We start from the raw sequence: 19,695 nt of genomic DNA on the forward strand, positions 1-19,695 counted from the left end.
AGCTTATATGTAACTGCATTAATATGAGAAATGCGGAAGGGCCCAATATATCGGTGGACAAATTTCATTGAAGGTAGTTTGAGTCTGAAATTACGCGTGGACAGCCACACCTTGTCCCTAACGTGAAAAACTGGAATCTTCCTACGGTGACGATCAGCAGTGTTTATGCCTTTCCAAGAACTATAAGAGTTTAGATCGTACCTGAGTCCAAATCTTCGAAAAGTTACTGACCATCTCTTGAACTGCAGGTACTGATGCACTGGGATCTTCTGAAAAGGTGGGAAGTATGGGATGTCTGCCAAAGATGGTAAAGAAAGGAGATGTTTCAGATGATTCATGTTGATGAATATTCTGTGAAAACTCTGCCCAAGGTAGATAATCACTCCAGGAGGATAGGTGATCAGTGCAATAGGTGATCAGTGCAATAGCAACGGAGGAACGTCTCCAAATCCTGGTTGATCCGCTCAGTCTGACCAAATGCTAATTAGCATCTACATACCAAAGTGGCTTCATTCAGTAATCAATTACACTGTCAAACAGAATATATTATTATTGCAAATAAGTTTGGAATTATGCATGTTTGTATCTTTTTTTAATAAAGACTAATGATTTAACCAGTGTATTTAATATATTTAGATTGTAAATTCACATTAATCATTTGACACATCTGGTGGTTTAACGTACATGTAATTATGTGAGTGGGTGTTTATTAAAAATTGTGAAATGTAAGTTATCTTCACTTTTTTTTTTAATGTTTTTTTTTATGCAGTTTACCTTCAGCATATCCTCATATGCACTCTTTTATTTCCTCATTATTCCTTTTACTATATATGTTTTATTTTTACCTCTTTGATTTAGTTTGACAACACAATTTTTTTGTTTGAAAAAGTATGAATAATATTTTGGTAATAGTAATAATAATAATAAAAATGTTGAGTAGTTAAAAACGAAAATTAAATGTGAAAATGATAGTAAATTTTGATTACCAAATGTCATTAAATACACTTTAAAATAATTTCAGCAAATGAATGCAAAATAGAACAATTGGCAAATGCAACCTCTGACTCAAACAACGAGTCCTATGTGAAAAAAATAGTATGTTTATTAGGTGGATACTCAAATCAAGATTTAGGGGTAAATTTATCAAGCTGCGGGTTTGAAAAACTATAGATGTTGCCTATAGCAACCAATCAGATTCTAGCTGTTATTTTGTACAATGTACTAAATAAATGATAACTAGAATCTGATTGGTAGATTTCTGCACTGTGCAGCTACCAGTGGTGTAGTATGATTGGAATGATGATAGAGAGCGTAAAGTGGAGATATAAAACATAAACTAACCGTGGTATACGTGGCTGACTGTTTACATTGTGAATAGTCAGCTGCTGGCGACCATAACTGTCCTTTACCACTTATCTTAAGTGAACCTCCTTCCTCTTCTCGCTCTGGGGTAGGCTGACACTTTTGTGCTGCGTGGGCCCTCTTGTTGGTATCCACTAGCTTGGTGTGCAGCCCAGTCTTTTTATTTAGCATCAGCCTCACTGCTGGAAATAGAGCCAGGACACTTGTTCCCCATGTATGGCGACAGCTGCTGCCACCAAGTAGACAGTGAAGATCACCAAAGGAGGAACTGAGATGACACAGCAATGGGTATTTAGCATCTTCATCTCTAAAAATGTTTAAGAACTATTATTTCTAGACATTTCAAATCTTTTCAATAACATGCCGCATCTATCTATTGGCCTGCTACTGATTTTCAGCTTGGCCTGTTAGTAATCAACTAAAATTGGCATCAGTTCTCTGAAGCCTTCCTAGCTGTACTTGCTGCATTTTATCTTGACGACACATCACTATAATTAAACTGAAGGCAAACATTTATTTTATTTAGTGTTTTATAGAATACAGAAACAAGAGAGTTTTGAGGTTCTTGAGCTCTGCATTCTGTGACAGCTCACACAAACAAGGGCATAAACAAGGCTGTGTATGATAGAAGTTTGTTTTTCAATATTCTAAAACTCAAAACAAATTGTGGTTTCACTTATCTCTTCTTCCCACCTTTGAAAAAACACATCCCATAGATTGTAAGCTTGCGACCAGGGTTCTCTTACCTCTCTGTCTGTATATATTACCCAGTATTGTCTTATTAATGCTTGTTCCCAATTGTAAAGCGCTACAGAATTTGCTGGTGCTATATAAATAAATTTTGATGATGATGTTGATGATCTAAATATTGTAAAAGAAATTATTTGCTAGAAAATGGAATATTGCCCGTAGTAGTTTGCCAGTGGTTAAGCCTGGGTTTGTGGCCCTGATGTATGGAATTGGTTATTCTAATGTTTTTTTACTACCGTATATACTCGAGTATAAGTCGACCCGAATATAAGCCGAGGCACCTAATTTTACTACATAAAACTGGGAAAACTTATTGACTCGAGTATAAGCCTAGGGTGGAAAAGAGCGCTAATTTAAAAACCTAAATAAAAATGATAGTTTCAATGTATGAAATCATTTGTAGCTAGATGACAAGGAACATTCATAAATGATTATAAAATCATTGGGTACAACCTAATCGGAGGGAAAGAGCTGGCATGTAGTTTAAGGCAGCATTATAGCACAGTAAGAGAAATGTCAATACTTCAAACCTGTTTTGAGCTGTTAACATCTCTCTCTGTGGATGAGGTCCGCTGTACACGACCCTGGCGAGGCCATGTTGTGACAGAGCTCCGTCTGTGAGTCAAGTGCTTCTCTTTGCTGCGGTAGAACTCAAAGAGTTGGTGGCAGACTGGTTCCAGCAGCTCACTCTGAGGTTCCTGAATCACTTCATACAGGGCAGAGACCAAAGAACTCTTCTCCTTCAAACTTACAGCATAACTTGTAATGGATGCCTCAGGCAGGGTCTTAAACTCAGATGACCATTCCTCCACAGCTCCTCTCTCTGTAGTCAACATCTTCCCACATCTAGTAGTCTATACTGGTCGTCTTGTGATTGAGAACTGTGACCCCCTCCACTCACATATCACCATTAAGTACAACAAGGACTCACAATGCGGAGTGAAGAGTGGAGGTGTTCCCTAACTGGATGGGCCGGTTCGGATCCGCACAACAAAGTTTCCGAGCATTTGAAAGGAAGTGGATCCCTCCCTACTGGTGCTCTCGCCGAAAAGGTCCCAGAAGAAACCACAAAAGGCTGGAGGAAGAGCAGCCGATCCGAGTCCAGAATGGTCACCCAGGGATGCAGCATGACATTGCTGGCAGAGACTCAGCCTCCCGCACCCGCACCCTCGCTCTTGTCTCTTCTCCTTGGGAGATTTTTCACTTACCCGGCAGATGCGTTCCAACAACAGGAAGTTCGGCATTTGGAACGCAAACTTGCGTTCCAAATGCCGAACTTCCTGTTGTTGGAACGCCTATGTAGAAGTTGACAGCCGAGGGACCGAACACCAGGTAAGTTGACCCGTGTATAAGCCGAGTGCCCTTTTTCAGCATACAAAAGTATGCTGAAAAACTCGGCTTATACACGAGTATATACGGTATATTGTTTTACTTTTCCTGCCATTGGTTTGTATTGCAACAATTTTTGTTTATTTCTTAGTTATTTTTACAGGGATCATTGTTATTGTTAGTAGAATGCATTTTTGTGCTGTATACAGCTGTGAAGGATGTTAGAGACCTGGTAACAATGCAGTTTAAAGAGATTGTGGATACTGTACAGCAATGGTGGCCTAGTGGAGAGTTTTGTTTAAAAATCTGAACCTGAGGTGCAATCACGCCAGCCACGTTGCTGCAGAGATCATGATGATACTCTAATTCCAATGAGATTCTGCTGAAATCTTAAATATTTTTGTTTAATTTTATATTTTTTAGAGGTTTTAATATATATTTAAGTATAGTCATCTTTCACAAACCAGGGATTCTTAACCTTTTATTTGGACCAAGTCAGTGAGAGGGAGGGGGGTGAAGGAAGGAAGGAATAACCAGGGCTGAAGTCACAGGGAGTCTCTGGGAGGTCTGGCGGGCCCAAGCTAGTCAGATATTTTATTTATTAATTATACTTTATAATAATAAATAAGTAAGGAGACACTGAAGGAAAGACATACACTCAGGGGCCAAACAAGCTCTCTAAGGTGGAAGGAACTAATATCCTAGAAACACAAAAATAACAGAGCAATGGCAGTGTCTCTCAGCAGGCCTCTGACCTGTTCCCCAGGCAGTAAATTATTGAGTGACCAACCTCACAGAATTTTAATTACACCTCGCAGGTGCAACTCCTCATTAGCTAGCAAGTGTCTGGCAAGCTGGAAGATTGTCAGACATTCATTAGGCCCTAATTGGGCCTAATGAATGGAGCTCCCACTTCTCTTTCCATTCATAACCCCAAGGACCCTACACCAGCTCTCATTGCAGCTGAAACAATCTTTGGGAAGCTTTCCCAAATACAAGCAATCTCCCAGGGGTTTTAAATTCATAGTACAAAAACCTGGGACATATATATCTGCGATCAACAATTTCCTCAATGCTTCTGTCATGTTTACCCCCCCCCCTCCCCTCTTGTTTCAACCTGTGGGGTGGAACACTTGTAGCCCTTAAACATATACATGGGACAAAGCATCTGCATTGGTCAGTTGGCCTCCTGATCTTTGTTCTACTGAAAATGTAAAGTTTTGCAATGCCAAGAACCATCTAGTAATTCTCCCATTGGTCTCTTTATTTTCAGCCATCCAAATCTAAATTATGTGCCCCAAAAGGTAATACCTTAGTTTTGCCAACGCCCATTTAATTGCCAATGTTTTTTTTTCAACAGTAGCATAATTTCTCTTGTTTATATTCAGCTTCCTACTTAAATAAATAAGAGGTTGTTCCTCACCATCTTTACTTTTTAAAAAACACTGCATTTATCCCTACATTTGATCAGTCTGCAAGAAAAAATATTTTTAAAATCAGTTGTCATCAAAACTGGTTGGGTGTATAAAGCTACCTTCAACGTGAAAAGCTTTTTCTGCATCAGTATTCTACTTAATCATAACTGGCTTTATACCCTTTGTAAAAATTTGCATTTTCTTAATTATTTGGCTAGCCAGGTGGGTGGTCCGGTCCTTATTGGTTTGAATGATGAGTCTCAGCTGCGGGAAAAAGCTAATCTCAGGAGATATTAACAGCCTCACGACATTGCCATACCCATTGTTGCATCCCTGAAGAAGCCCTGTCAGGTGAAACGCGTAGAATATATCAAGATATTACTCTACATAAAAACAATGCTTTCCTCCATCCTGGCTAAAATAGGATCGCTTTTTATAGTGCTCAGAAGTGCTTATAAAGACATGCACAGCACTGACAGCTGATCGGAACAAGGCCACTGAAAAGACGGAGTCTCTCACTTTTATTCGGCGCACAATACCAAAAGCAGGAACAGAAGCTGAAGCTATATCTATATAACCGCAACCCCAAACAAATAGGAGGTAAGGAATTGCACAGTCTTCTGAAGCACTGGAATTTACATTGCCGAAGAGACTAATGTGAGCGATATATTGACTTTTATAATTTGGAGCCGTTTACTTTCACTTTACCAGGATACCAGAGACATAACCACTTTCAATTTGATATAAGCAGTTATTTTAACAGATTTTTTACACCTGATATTCACAGAATATATACATTACTAACAAACCCAGGTACCTACTTAAAAAATATGAGCTGCTCTTAAATTTATATTAGTCTTTATTAATATTTTGTATTTATTGCAATTTATATCTTTTTAATGCAGTACGGAATATGTACTTGTGATCAAGAAATATTTTTACTTTAATTGTGTCATACAGTGTGGGCAGGTTTTTAATATAGAGAGATAAAAATGTATTTCAAAATACATCTCTTATTTCACAATTATTCGGGGCAGCACGGTGGCGTAGTGGTTAGCACTTCTGCCTCACAGCACTGGGCTCATGAGTTCAATTCCCGACCATGGCCTTATCTGTGAGGAGTTTGTATGTTCTCCCCGTGTTTGCGTGGGTTTCCTCCGGGTGCTCCGGTTTCCTCCCACACTCCAAAAAACATACTGGTAGGTTAATTGGCTGCTAACAAATTGACCCTAGTCTCTCTGTCTGTGTGTGTGTATGTTAGGGAATTTAGACTGTAAGCTCCAATGGGGCAGGGACTGATGTGAGTGAGTTCTCTGTACAGCGCTGCGGAATTAGTGGCGCTATATAAATAAATGATGATGATGATGATGATGATCTCTTATTTCACAATTATTATATGAAGATTGATATTATTATTACAACATAATTGGGTGCGCTAGGGTCTTTTCTTATACTTATCTATTAGCTCAGAGGGGGAATAAACTCTAGAGAGCCCTATATAGCGGCAACAACCCTGTCTTTCTTCATTATAGTGGCAGTGCGATTTTAGCAACAGTTCTTATTAAAAACTTACTTTATACAGTGGAAGCCAAAATAAGTCTCTGTCCCCAGGAGCAAAGGTGCATAATTGGACATTATACAATCTTTGTTGTGCCTGTTAGTCCTGCTCCAGGTGTTCTCTCACTATCGGCAACACTGCAGCTATTCTTTCCTGCATTTGGGAAACATGTTCAATAACAGTTTTATAAGGACTGGGTTGCCCCTACCATGTCTACTCTGCAATATCCAGCAATTCCCTTGGTTGTCTCCCATACAGTAAATCAAAAGTCAAGAATCCTATGAAAGATTGTGGAACCTTTCTAATGGCTAGCAATAAATAAAGTAACAAATAATCCCAATCTTTCCCATCTTTCCCCAGCACTTTTCTTAGCATAGACTTTAAGGTTTCGTTGAACCTCTCCACTATACCATCAGTCTGAGGGTGATATACAGAGGTCCTTGCCTGATTAGCTTTAAACAGGCAGCACAATTCTTACATAATTCTGGACATAAATGGGGTACTCTGATCAGTTAGGATTTCCTTCGGTATCTCCACTCTGCTAAAGATTAGTTCCCTAGAGATGGTCTTTGTTGACGTATTGCGCAATGGTATCACTTCCAAATATCTGGTAGTATAATCCATTATCACCAATTATACTGATGACCCCAGGCAGACTTTATTAGAGATTCAATCAAATCCATAACTACTCTTTCAAATGGGACCTCAATAATGGGTAAAGGGACAAGGGGACTTTTATAATGTTACCTGGGACCATGATACTGACACTCAGAACAGGATGCTCAGTAGTCAGATACATCTTTATGAATCTCTGGCCAGAAAAAAACACTGCAAAATTCTCTCTGGTGATTTTTCTACCCCTAGATTCCCTGCAGTTATATGACCATAAGGCAGATCTAACACCATTCATCTATATGCCTTAGTAACTATCAATTGTTCCACCACATCTTCTCCCTGTTCGGACATTTGATACAACAAATCTTGACTCATTGCCATGTGAGGGTATGACAACCTACTATCAGGCTCTACTTAGTTTCCATCAACCACTTTTATAAGGATGGGCACCCCAGGGACCACCAAGTCCCAGACGGGAGCATAAGTCGCCAAGTGGATGATCTGGCCCTGTACTACATACTTAATATTGTTGACTTGATTATACACATTTAAGTACTGTCAGCACTCTTATCAGACCTGCATTTACACTGTAGAAAGGTATATGTAAGGATGAACTACCCCAACACAGGGCATTTTCAGTACAAATTAGACTGGTTAGGTATACAGTGGATTAGATATAAGCCTAAGTAAATACAGTTTGAAAAATTGGCTTTATTCTATATGACTTAAGTTGACATGGAAGACATACAGTATGGAAAAGTAGAAAAGGTGGTTACTGTCTTTAATAAAACATACCTCATAAAACAGATGCTTCTGTCCTTCAGTAGCCACACAGATTCCCCAACAAATGCTACAATTGTCAAAACTAACTCCACTGCAGGGAGGGCAACCACGATGGGGTCTGGAGGGGAGTGGGGCCCAGCAATGCCATGTTACTCTCCCACTGCCCCTGCTCTGTTCTCAGAAGAGCAGAGCAAATGCTTCTTCTGAGCATGCACCAGTACAGCCCGTGCATAGTAAAGACCCAATTAGGGCTTTACTGTGCATATGCTAGACTGACACAAACTCACAAGGGCAGAATCGAGGCCTCTTTTGAGCATGCCACAGTTCAGGCTTCTCTGTAAATGCACCAAACCGTGCATGTTTAAAACATAGAAACCCACTCTGCTCTTCTTAGAGTAGAACGGGGCCCTCGGAAGCCAAGCTGCATCACAAGGCCCTCCCCCAAATTTTGCAATGGGTTCAGCGATGCAGTGTTTCGCTCCTGTCCGCTACCATATGCAGCATTTGTTTCCCATACCTCTTAGATGGTATATTTATATAGGCCGTGGTTGTCTTTACTATGTTTTTTTGTCATTATACGGAACTCATAGTTGCCAACATTGGCAACTTGTGTCCCGGGAGGTCCGGGAGGAAGGTGGGTGTGTGGGGGCGGGGCTCGAAGAATCGCGTTGTTACCCGCCTTTCCCCCCCAAGCTGTCGTCACTTTCTTCGGCCAATAAAAATAGGCTTAATTTGCAGAGCCGGCTGGGAATCGGGAGAATTGCCTGCTCTCCTGGGAGTCCGGGAGACTGACCCGGATTTCGGGAGTCTCCCGGACATTGCCGGAGAATTGGCAAGTATGACGTAACTGGTTTGTATAGCTTTGCAAGATATAGAGGCGCTTTATAAATAATGAATAATAATAGAACAGTGCCGTATGATCTTACTTATTTTAATCTTACTCTGTCACTCCCTGTTGTTGAACGACCACTCCCAATCCTCTGCACTTGTAAACATTTATGTCAGCTCAATACCTTTGAAAACTTATTTTTTCCTTTTTTACACAATGTTAGTATTTGATAAAAGAATGTCTCAAATCAATAAGGACTGCTTAAAGACAAACGTAAATCCAAGACAAATATCATATCAGTGCGCTCACAAACCCTTTGAAAAACGTGTGGTGTGACTTTTAACTATCTAAACAGTAGATTGTATTAAGTTTTGTCAAAAAAGCAGTACCTAATACATTTTTTAGTTATGTTTTTTTATATAATTATTTAACTTGAAAGAGGAGACCCCCATTTTTGTAATAAGAGATATTTTATTTTTCAAGAACGTTGCATAAGCTCTTTTACATAAGATGCATTATATATTGTGACTGTCAGGAAGGCAGCAACAAGGTATAGCTGGCCAAAGATGGTGTCACATGCTGGATGTGAGCATCACGTGAGTTGCTTATATCTAGTTATCTGATGCCAGATATACCATGTTGTTGGTGAGCCTCCTGACCAATAGCAATACATGTGCAGGTTTCCATACCCTTTGAGTCCTCTCCTATTCTACTAGGCAGTCTGATAGAGTGCCCTCTGTCTGGTGAGCTCTGGACGAAACACCCCCTTTTGTCCTTTTATAAAATGGAGATGCCTACAGCATAAGTATTACAGTGCATGGATGTTTTAGTAATTTATCTGCATTATTTCCTGCCCTGTAATGCTCTACTACTTTATACGGTATCTGTTAATTATGCAGTGCAACAATGATGGCATAAAAATATACTTAGATCCAAAACAAATGCCTTGCCTTTACTACGTTATATAATATTTATAGCATTTTAAAATGACTGTGAAAAGGTTTTATTTTGCCTGTAATTGTCTATTTGCAAGTAGCAAATTATTCTACCCTGTGATCTTTCTACCCTGTTATCTTACTATTAAGCCAGCAATCTCTTAATATATTTTGTAACATATTGCATTATTTAAACTAAGACATAAATTATACGTGAGTAAAAAGTCCCATAGCATATGCTTTAATAACATGTGTGGTTGAAGTATGTGATACCCAGGGCATCTAAAATGTGTAGTAAATTATGTAAGCATATGTGATGAGATGTAAAACATATGTATTTTGAGAAGATTAAAAAAAAAAGCAACAAAAATAAAGAGGTCAATGCTAAAATGACTACAGTACATTGCAATAAAAGAACTAAAAATGACATCAAGCAATAAGAATAATTTGGAATGTAAAATCATAGTATTGCGCATGCTGGCAAAAATAAAAATACAATTATTACTGCATATTATTACTCTAGAGATATCACCTTAATTACGTTCAACTGTTACATTTTTTCCTCCTAAAGTACTTTTTTGGAAGCCTAGTTTATGGCTTACATAAATATTTTAGTGAAATTGCTTTTATTTTATATGTTAGTTTTGTATGTTTTAATCATCAATTAAATTGTTTTTTGCAGACACTGGACCTTATTTATCAAGCCTAGCGGACACAAACTGCTAAATGTTTTGGTTTTGCACTTCTGTGTCTAGATTGTCTGCCGAGCTTACTTCAAGGTGCTTGCCTATTCTCATGTCTTTGGAGATGGAAAATATTGTCTGTTTAATATACCAATAGAGTTTTTGAAACATTTTGTCTATAATTAGACTATTTCTTCCCTTATCATCTTCTTAAAATAATGGTTTCCTTCACCACCAACCTTTAGTTTCTCTCTCTCTGCTTTTTATAGCTGCTATACTCTCTCCTCCTTAAGTCTCTTTCCTCTTCTTTATATCCACCTCAATTCTATACTCTCTACTTTCTGCCCTGTCCACTGTTACTCACTTCTCTTCTCCAACTGTCCCATATAAGCCTCCCTTATATCAAAAATTCCACTGAATGAGCCCTACCAAGAATTACTATTCTTCTTTATTGGGCAATACGTACCTGCTACCACTACCACTTATTCTATTATAGCAATATACTGGATAAAGCTAATAAAATTGTGATAGGATGGACCTACTCTGCCACCCGTCTGATGGGAACAGGGTTTTACCAATTCATCTTGGGGTTCCACTTATTGACTGCAAAAAGCCTTTATTGACCACCCCTACTGGTGTTACTCGGTTAATAGACACTCACTGACAGTGAGTGCTACCCGTGCACTATTTGTAGGAGAGTAGTCACTGTTATATACAGGCTGCTTTAGCAGCACCTCATTGCTGGTGACCATGGCTGGTTTCTCCTGACATTACTATAGATCAGGACTACATGATACAAGATAGAGCTTTGACTCAGGGAGCTGGGTTCAACACAGGATTGACAGGGGATGGATAAGAGTGGAATTCTTATAAAGGAAAACAAAGTATGCAATAGTGTTGTAACGATACTGGTGGTAAGGGCAAATCTAAGGGAAAGTTTCCAAATACAGAGACCTCTAGTGATCGGAGGTGCAAATGTCAAAGTAATTCCTTACAAGTGTATTTATAACCACAAACAAATATGTGCACTGCGGATATTTCAAAACTATTAAATATTAAAAACACATCTCACATGTAATAGAAAATTCCATCAAAATGTAAATCACATATAGCTCATCAAGAGAATGCCATATAATTATTTAAAGAGGGCAAAGAGTATACAGCATATAATTCTTAATATATAAACTAATTACCATATAGTATAATTCACCAGTGAAAATACAATCCTCCACTTATAATTCACATCATTCTCCAAAAGAGAATGATGCGTGCGGCCAGTGCAGCTTAAATACTCCTAGGGCGGCGAGGATTAACTATTCCAATCCAGTAACCTGGTAAAACGCCGGTTATCTCTTAATTTCTACTGGTGGTTATATCAAGACCTCTCCTCATTTATTTGAGGTCAATCTTGACCATCAACTGTGTAAGAGCAGCTTTAAGTAGCCAGATTGAAATAGGATATTCCACATAGTGAGACTATTTATTTACATTTTAATAAACATTTTTGGATCTAAGGAGCTTTCTTTTGGGCAATTTTAATATTGGCCATTACGCATATTGTGCACTTACACATTCATATTTCATATTTATAATAGTTCCAATCCACAGTTGTTTATGAGCAGATGTTATTTGGTTTATAGTTATATATTATAAGGTTATATGTACACTTTAGTGATATTTAAAGTTCAGGTCACGGGAAGCATGTCATGTTTGGTATCATTCGAATCCCCTATTTATCCGCAGTTGTCCGGTTCATTCGTGAAAGGATTGCACATTGCATGCACTAGTTATCGATGATAGGGAATAAATGATTAGAATGATATTGTCTGTGTAATGCTAATAGACCAGTTTTGACCAGTTCTGGACGGGAACATTAGTATTCATCATCTGGAGGGCTGACCCTCACCCTTGGAGGGGGTTGTTTGAGCTGACCTATGGACTGCATTACACTGGACCTTCCTGGAGCCTAAACCTATGGAAACTTGCCAAGTCATCTATATTGTATTTACTGTAACACCAAATGTATATATACTGCTCCCTGGAATCAGTCAGCTTTTCAGTCACACTGACAACAGTCTTCTGGACTGAAGGACTGTAGCTGGATCCAGCGGGCGCAGCGTATGTATTATGTATCGGCTGTACTGTACTTATTTATTGAACTGTGAAAATTTTGCTTTCGCTAAATAAATTGCTTGTGCTTTGGAACCACACAAATCGCATAGACAATGCTTATTGGAACACAATGAAATTACTTTAATAGCTGTATTTCTGAAAGTTTAATTATTTTTTTTTGTGACCAATTAGGAAAATGCCTCTTACTATAGACTATGGGCCTGATTTATTAAGGAAAGGAAAGCAAAAAATAAGTAACTTTTCACCTGGGCAAAACCATGTTGCATTGGAGGGAAGGGTAAATTTAAAAAATGATGGCAGATTTATAGTTGGGGTGGGGCGTCTCCTAGGTCAGCTTTAAATTTCAGTGTACAAATAAAGCTATCAAGTATTTGTGTGCTACATGAAAAAACAGGCAGTATTTAACTTATGTGTAAAATAATAAAGTAATTTGCAGCCCTTGCATTGTAACATGGTTTTGTCCAGGAGAAAATTTACTCAACTTTTTGCCTTACTTTGTTTAATTAATTAATTAGGCCCTTTGTTACTGGAATGGTTTTCAACTGCAATTGCAGCAGCTCAATTTCTATGAATTTCAATATATTGGAAAGCCTGTTATTAAAAATGCATATCAAATGCAAATCATATGCCTCTGCATTTTGGTTTTAGAAATAGTAGTGTTACTCTCCAGTGGATATATGGTCTTAAGTAAATCCTGTAAGCATAACTTACAGTAAAGCTTAACACATTCCCTCACTTTTCTGTTATCTATGTTAGTTAACACTTCATCACCTATCTTTTTCCCATTCCCTACTATACCTTCCTTTGCAAATTCCCTAATATTGTACATAAGTTCTGAACACATTTTCATTTTAGATGCACAATTTCCTGTATCCTGCCTCACAACCTTCTGTGTTGATTCTGAAGCTGTTTCCCCTACATCTATTCCTCCTTGTACATCCTGACCTTTGCCCTGCTTTATCTATAAATTAAACATCCCACTTACTTCCTCCCCTCCTGCTCTAACACTTCCTCACCAATCCTTTCCTCTTTCTCCAATTCCTCTACTTTGCCCTCCCCTCAGGTACCGTATATGTCTTTCTACCCCCCCCACCCCACTTCCTATGATACATTCTTTCCCAATTATCCATCCCCTCTCACCATCCCAGATCCTACTCACGTTGCCGAATCTTCTGCCCATTTGGAACCTTTCTCCAACTCTAAGCCCTGCCATATACCTACTTTCTGCTCTCCTCCTTCAAAATATCCATCTTGAGTACCTGCAATACTGCCACACTACTTATTCACATCTCACTACTTCCCTATTTCCTTTTCTCCTGCTCTCCCCGGAATGCTAGATCTGGTCTATAACAAGTCTCCTTTCATGATCTTTTCATTTCCTACACCCCTAGCTGTCTTGCCATTACGAAAACCTGTCTGTCTTCTCTGAAACCTTACACAATGAATGCACCAGTGGCATGGGCATCCTACTTTCTCTCTACTGCACCTTCAGGATCATTGACCTAAGCTCTTTTTTCTTCTCCTTCGAGTTCCACTTCTTTTGTATCTTCTATATAATCCACCCCCATGTTGCTGATATCTACTGTCCCCTTAGTCCTGTGTCTCTTTTTCTTGATGACTTTGTTGCCTGGCTCCCCATCTTCATATTCTCTTACCTGCCCTCCTTCATCTTAGGTGATCTAAATATTTCTAACTCCACCGAACCTGATGCCACCAAACTTTTTTGGCTCTTTTCTTCTTTTGTCCTCTCCCAGTGAACTTCTCCCACTCACTGCAATGATCACTTCCTTGATCTTATCTTCTCCCACCACTGTTCTATATCTGATTTTTCCAACTCGTCCTTCTCACTCTCCAACCAAATCTCTTTTTCTTCAGCCTCTCCATGCCTCCTGTATCCCTCTCATCACCCAAATCAATAAGCAGTCACCATCATTTGATGCTTTTGCCCCTGCCCTCCACACTTTAGTCACTGCTCTGTCCTATCACCACTCTGTCATGCCCAAACCTGACTGTCTCCCTCAATAACTGCACCTTCACCTTAGCTCTAGACACAGATACCCCTGAAACCACATAATTTCCTGTGCTATAAAAAAAACCTGACATGGGACTCTGAGCAGCACGGTGGCTTAGTGGTTAGCACTTCTGCCTCACAGCTCTGGAGTCATGAGTTAAATTCCTGACCACCATGGCCTTATCTGTGTCGATTTTTTATGTTCTCCACGTGTATGCGCGGGTTTCCTCCAGGTGCTCCGGTTTCCTCCCACACTCCAAAAACATACTGGTAGGTTAATTGACTGCTATTAAATTGCCCTAAGTAGCTCTCTGTCTGTGTCTGTGTGTGTGTGTGTGTGTGTTAGGGGATTTAGATTGTAAGCTGCAATGGGGCAGGGACTGATGTGAGTGAGTTCTCTGTACAGCGCTGCGGAATTAGTGGGACTATATAAATAAATAAATGATGATGATGATGATTATTTGCAAAAGTGCTCCTGTATTGTGGAGTTCCTCCATATTTATTTTTTTGTGTTACATGTTTGCCCTCTCTCCCTCTAAATGCCTCTACTTTAAGTCTCTTATCTACACCCAGTCAATCAATTCCTATCAACTATTTGCCATTTTCATCTCCATCATCTGTCCACCTTATCTTCCCTTACAGATGTTGATTTTGCCACTCACTTCACCACTAAAGTTGACAACATTCAACAAGAAATCTCCTCCTGCCTGGCCCCAGCTGCTTTACTCACTTCAAAGACAAACACCCCTATAGGCACTAAGATAGATTAATCAATATTCAATAGCTATCGAGTACCAAAAATAATTAAATAAGGAACAACTGTGTTTATATAAAATATATTATACTGATATAAAGTCAATCAAAACATAAATAATAAACAGGTCCCAAAAGAGAGAATTTGGCCAAATGTATAGACCAAATATATCAAGCAAGGGACTGCAGACAACTTTCATGATGTGAAAGACAACATGAAATTCATAATCCCACTGTCAGTGCAATGACACATTCACATAAGACTTCAAATACTATTTATTATACTTCTAAATGAAGATGACTATATACAATATGTCATACAAATATGAAAATAAAGATTGTTCTTTATAGTTAAAATCAATCACATAAGGACAGATATATCATATGTTGTGCCTGATCGCATATAATACTTATGACTTGTATATTCAATAGATTCAGAACCAGAGTACTGTCAAAAGTTCCAAATCATAAACATTTGTGCAGGAGGTGAATTTCTGCATAAACCTCTTGATATAATTTAATATCAGCATGATTACAATTGAAAAAGAAGAATTTCAAACAATTGCTTCACTACATGGACTTACCTTGAAAAAGACCATTGTGCTGAAACACGTTGGAGGAGCTGTGTCAAGCAGAAAGGATTTCCGTGATTCTTCCACATTGTAAACATCTGACTTTGTAAACCTGATCCAGCCGGTCCAGACTATTAAAGATCTTTTGTCCTGCGATTATGCTTACATATGTCTGGTAGGAGTATCTGAAATCACTAATATATTTTTTTTTTATAAGTTTGGATTTTTAATTACGTTTTAATAAATTGCCTGTTTTATTTTTTCATACTGCACTGGAGTTTTTGCTTATTTTCATATACTTGTATGATATTTATATGAATGAAACAGTATCATTTTGAAATCTGTAAAAGGAACGTTTTGGATGCTAATTTTTAAAGAAACCATTTAGAGTTCTATTCTCAAGAATTACTTCTGTTAGTGCAATACTTAAGGGACTTGGACTATATTGGGAGACCCTATTATTATATGAAGATGCTTTTAACCACATTCACATTGTGAGTGCACTCACATAAGGGAGATGAGATCCTCTGAAAACTTGTGGCACCATTGAGAAACTATATACACAATATATATTTATATTGTTATTATATTGTGCACAGTATTGACGATATCACACTATATTTGTCTTGTTTTGTATTTTTTATTATATGCTTGAATGCTGCACTCATCGGTGGAGTAAAGTAGGGATCCATTATATCCGAATATAAGTATTAATTTATGATGGATCTGGTACACGGAGGATTGTCAGGCAAGCCAAATTCGGAACATAGGATGATCCAGCAGTGAGTAGTCAGACAGGCCAGGTTCGGTACACAGGAATATTCAGTAATGCATAGTCAGACAGGCCAGGTTCAGATGTCCAGCAACACATAGTCAGGCAGGCAGAAATGGAATATCCAGCAGAAAGCACTACATAAGGTGCAGCACAGGGGAGTCAGACGCACAGCAACTAAGTTGCACTGACACTGAGCAAGTGTCAGTGCTGAGATTATATAGAGACATTAAAGAAACCAGCCCAGACAGCCGAGTCATGTAACTCGCTACCCGAAAGTGCCAAGGCATGAAGGAGACAACGCTAGAACGAGGAAAGGTAAGAGCGTTACAGCAAGCCAGTGCAGGGTGTCCAGAAGAAGAGGGTGGTTAGTAGGGAACAGTGACTTAACCATGAATAGATCGCTGGTCACATTAGTGAGGGCAATTTCGGTAGAGAGGAAGTAAGCCTAATTTTTGTGGGTTGAGAAGGGAGTGATTGGAGATAAAGTGGATCAGGCAGTGGTACACCAGCCACTCAAGTAGTTTGGTAGCAAAGAGGATGAAAGAAATCTGTTGATACGGTCGACAGATGGTTTTTGAGGAAAGGAGAGATGAGCACATGTTTAAAAATGGAAGAGAAAGTGCCAGTGGAGAGGGACAGGTTGAAGAGTTGAGCTTGATACAGACATGCATTGGGTAAAGGAAGTAGAGACATATGGAGGAATGCGGTGTAAGGGGCAGGTTGACGGGGAAGAGTAACAGAGGAGTGTGGAGTATTTGTCCTCAGTAAAGGGAGAGAAAGAACTGAGAAGGTGGGTGTGGCGTGATGGATCTAACAAGAGGAAAATTCTTGACGGGTGGTGTAAATTGTACCTTAATAAAATCAAGAGCAGTGAGAGAAGAAGGGTATGGTGGTGGGATGGTCAGAGAAGAAAGTTGAAACTGGCAAGATGGAGGTCACTTCTACCTACGAAACATCATCAGGATAAGACCCTTTCTCCCTTGATACTACTAAAACTCTTATACACTCTCTCATTATCTCCAACCTTGACTAGTACAACCTCCTCTTAAATGGTCTATCTCTCACCCATCTCTCTCTACTTCAATCGATAAGCACATCCCACTAATGCACTTCTCATGTGTTTATCCCCACCTATCGAATATGCTTCCTGTTAAGAGCCGCGGCTCCAATGCTGGCGGCCGCGGCTCGCTTCCTGGTGCCTCTGGCGTCCTGGCCATCACCAGGACGTCCTGTCCCAGCCATCAACATGACGACTGAGACGTCACTTCCTCCCTCTACGTCCCGGTTGCCTAGGCAACAACCAGGACGCTTAGTTCCTCCTGCTGCTGCGCCCGACCAGCTGTATAACAGCCGGGCGCGTGTATGCAGGGGTATGTAGCGCAGCCTCCTATGGCTGATTAAGGAAGGGGGCTCGCTGGCACTCTGTTGGATGATTGGTTCCCCTCACTATTTAAGGCAGTGAGGCCTGAGCCTCACTGACAGTTATAGCCTCCTGTTGCTTAGCTTCCTGCTCCCTTCTCCTGTCCTTGTGTATTCTGATTGTTTCTTCGTGTATGACCCCTGGCTTGACCCCTGGACTTTGTTGGATTGCCTGTGACCCTGACCTCTGCCTGTTATCTGCATATGTTGCTTTCTGCCGGCCCTAACCCTTGCCTGGACTTCACTCTGCTGTCTGCTATTGTCCTCTGACCTCGACCTGTTTACTGGCCTCCACTACTACCTTCTATCTGGCCCTCGCCAGCTCTGCAGTGACATTATAAACTTGTACTACTCTGAGTTTAAGACCTGGGGGCATCTGAGTACCTGTGAGTGCGTCCAGCTCTACGGGAAAGGCAGCTGCTATAGGTGAAGACCTCTCCTAAATGTTCTACAAGTTCATGGTGTTTCCTGTCAGACGTAACACTTCCACACAATCAGACACCAAACTTTTTAAACACTTCCTAAAAAACCTATCTTAATCAAAGCCTACAAACTTCCCACCTAGTTCTATTCTTGCTGACCAAGCTTGCATCTCCCAACATTCTCACTCTGTACTGACCCATTTTGTGCCAGCTTCACCCCATCCCACTAGAGTGTTATTGCATTATAATCTCTCTCAAGTAGGGCCCTCTCCTCCTGTCTTTGTTTTCACTTTCACTGTCTTCACCTGTATGTCCTTATATCATGTCTCTTGCATGTTCTATAAGACAATTGGTATATACCAGTGTTGGCTACCCTTTGACACTCCAGGTGTTGTGAAACTACAAGTCCCAGCATGCTTTGCCAATATATAGCAGCTTATCACTGGAAGGTTATGCTGGGACTTGTAGTTTCACAACACCTGGGGTGTCACAGGTTAGCCAACACTAGTATATACCTTATCTAGTACTAGGTGCAGAATTATACTTAATTTATTGCTAATCTTGCAAGTATGTTTTTTTGAGTGCCTTTTTTGTCATTGACTGTTTTGTATCTTGCTTGTTGGTTCTCTTTGTCTATGTCATATTCCCACACTGTAGGGCGCACTTATAAATAAGTGGTGGGCAAAAAGTACAAGTGGCCATTAACTCCTCCAAAGGACTACACATTGCTTGTCTCTAAATTTCATCGACATTGATTCAATCAGTTGTTTGGGATTGCAATGGACATGCTGATTGCTTTAAACTGTGCAAATTTGTTTCTGCCAAGAAGAGGAAGATATTGACAATAAAATGCAATTTGAAGTGAGAAAAAACATGCTCTTTAATAAATGGATTCAGAAAGCTAACATCTCATGCTCACATGCAGATAGCTTCTACCCATTGCATATCAAGGAGAATGTTTTTGGTTCCAGAAAATTACCTCATGAAGAGGATTTTTTGAGAAGAGAATTTTTAAAAATGGTTTGGTAAAGGAAGCATTTCAAAGTCCTGAGAAACAGGAACAGACTTACTGCAATGGGGAAATTAAATTTTACAGTTCAATATTATATGATTTGGAGAAATAATAGTAGTTAAGTTTTGAGAAATTGTTATATTATTTTGGTCAACTCTTTGTTGAAATAAAGACCTAGTATGACACCAAAAGATTCTTTAAAAAAATGAAAATATTCGAAAAATCATCTGAGTGGTAGGGAATTTGATAACCCCAACTGTACAGCTGTTTTATACGTTTGTAGGTCTTAAGGCAGTTACAAGTGTGATAACTTTGACAGGTGACCCTTTATATGTGTTG

Source organism: Mixophyes fleayi, chromosome 5 (genome assembly GCF_038048845.1).
Source record: "Mixophyes fleayi isolate aMixFle1 chromosome 5, aMixFle1.hap1, whole genome shotgun sequence".
Lineage (NCBI taxonomy): Eukaryota > Metazoa > Chordata > Amphibia > Anura > Limnodynastidae > Mixophyes > Mixophyes fleayi.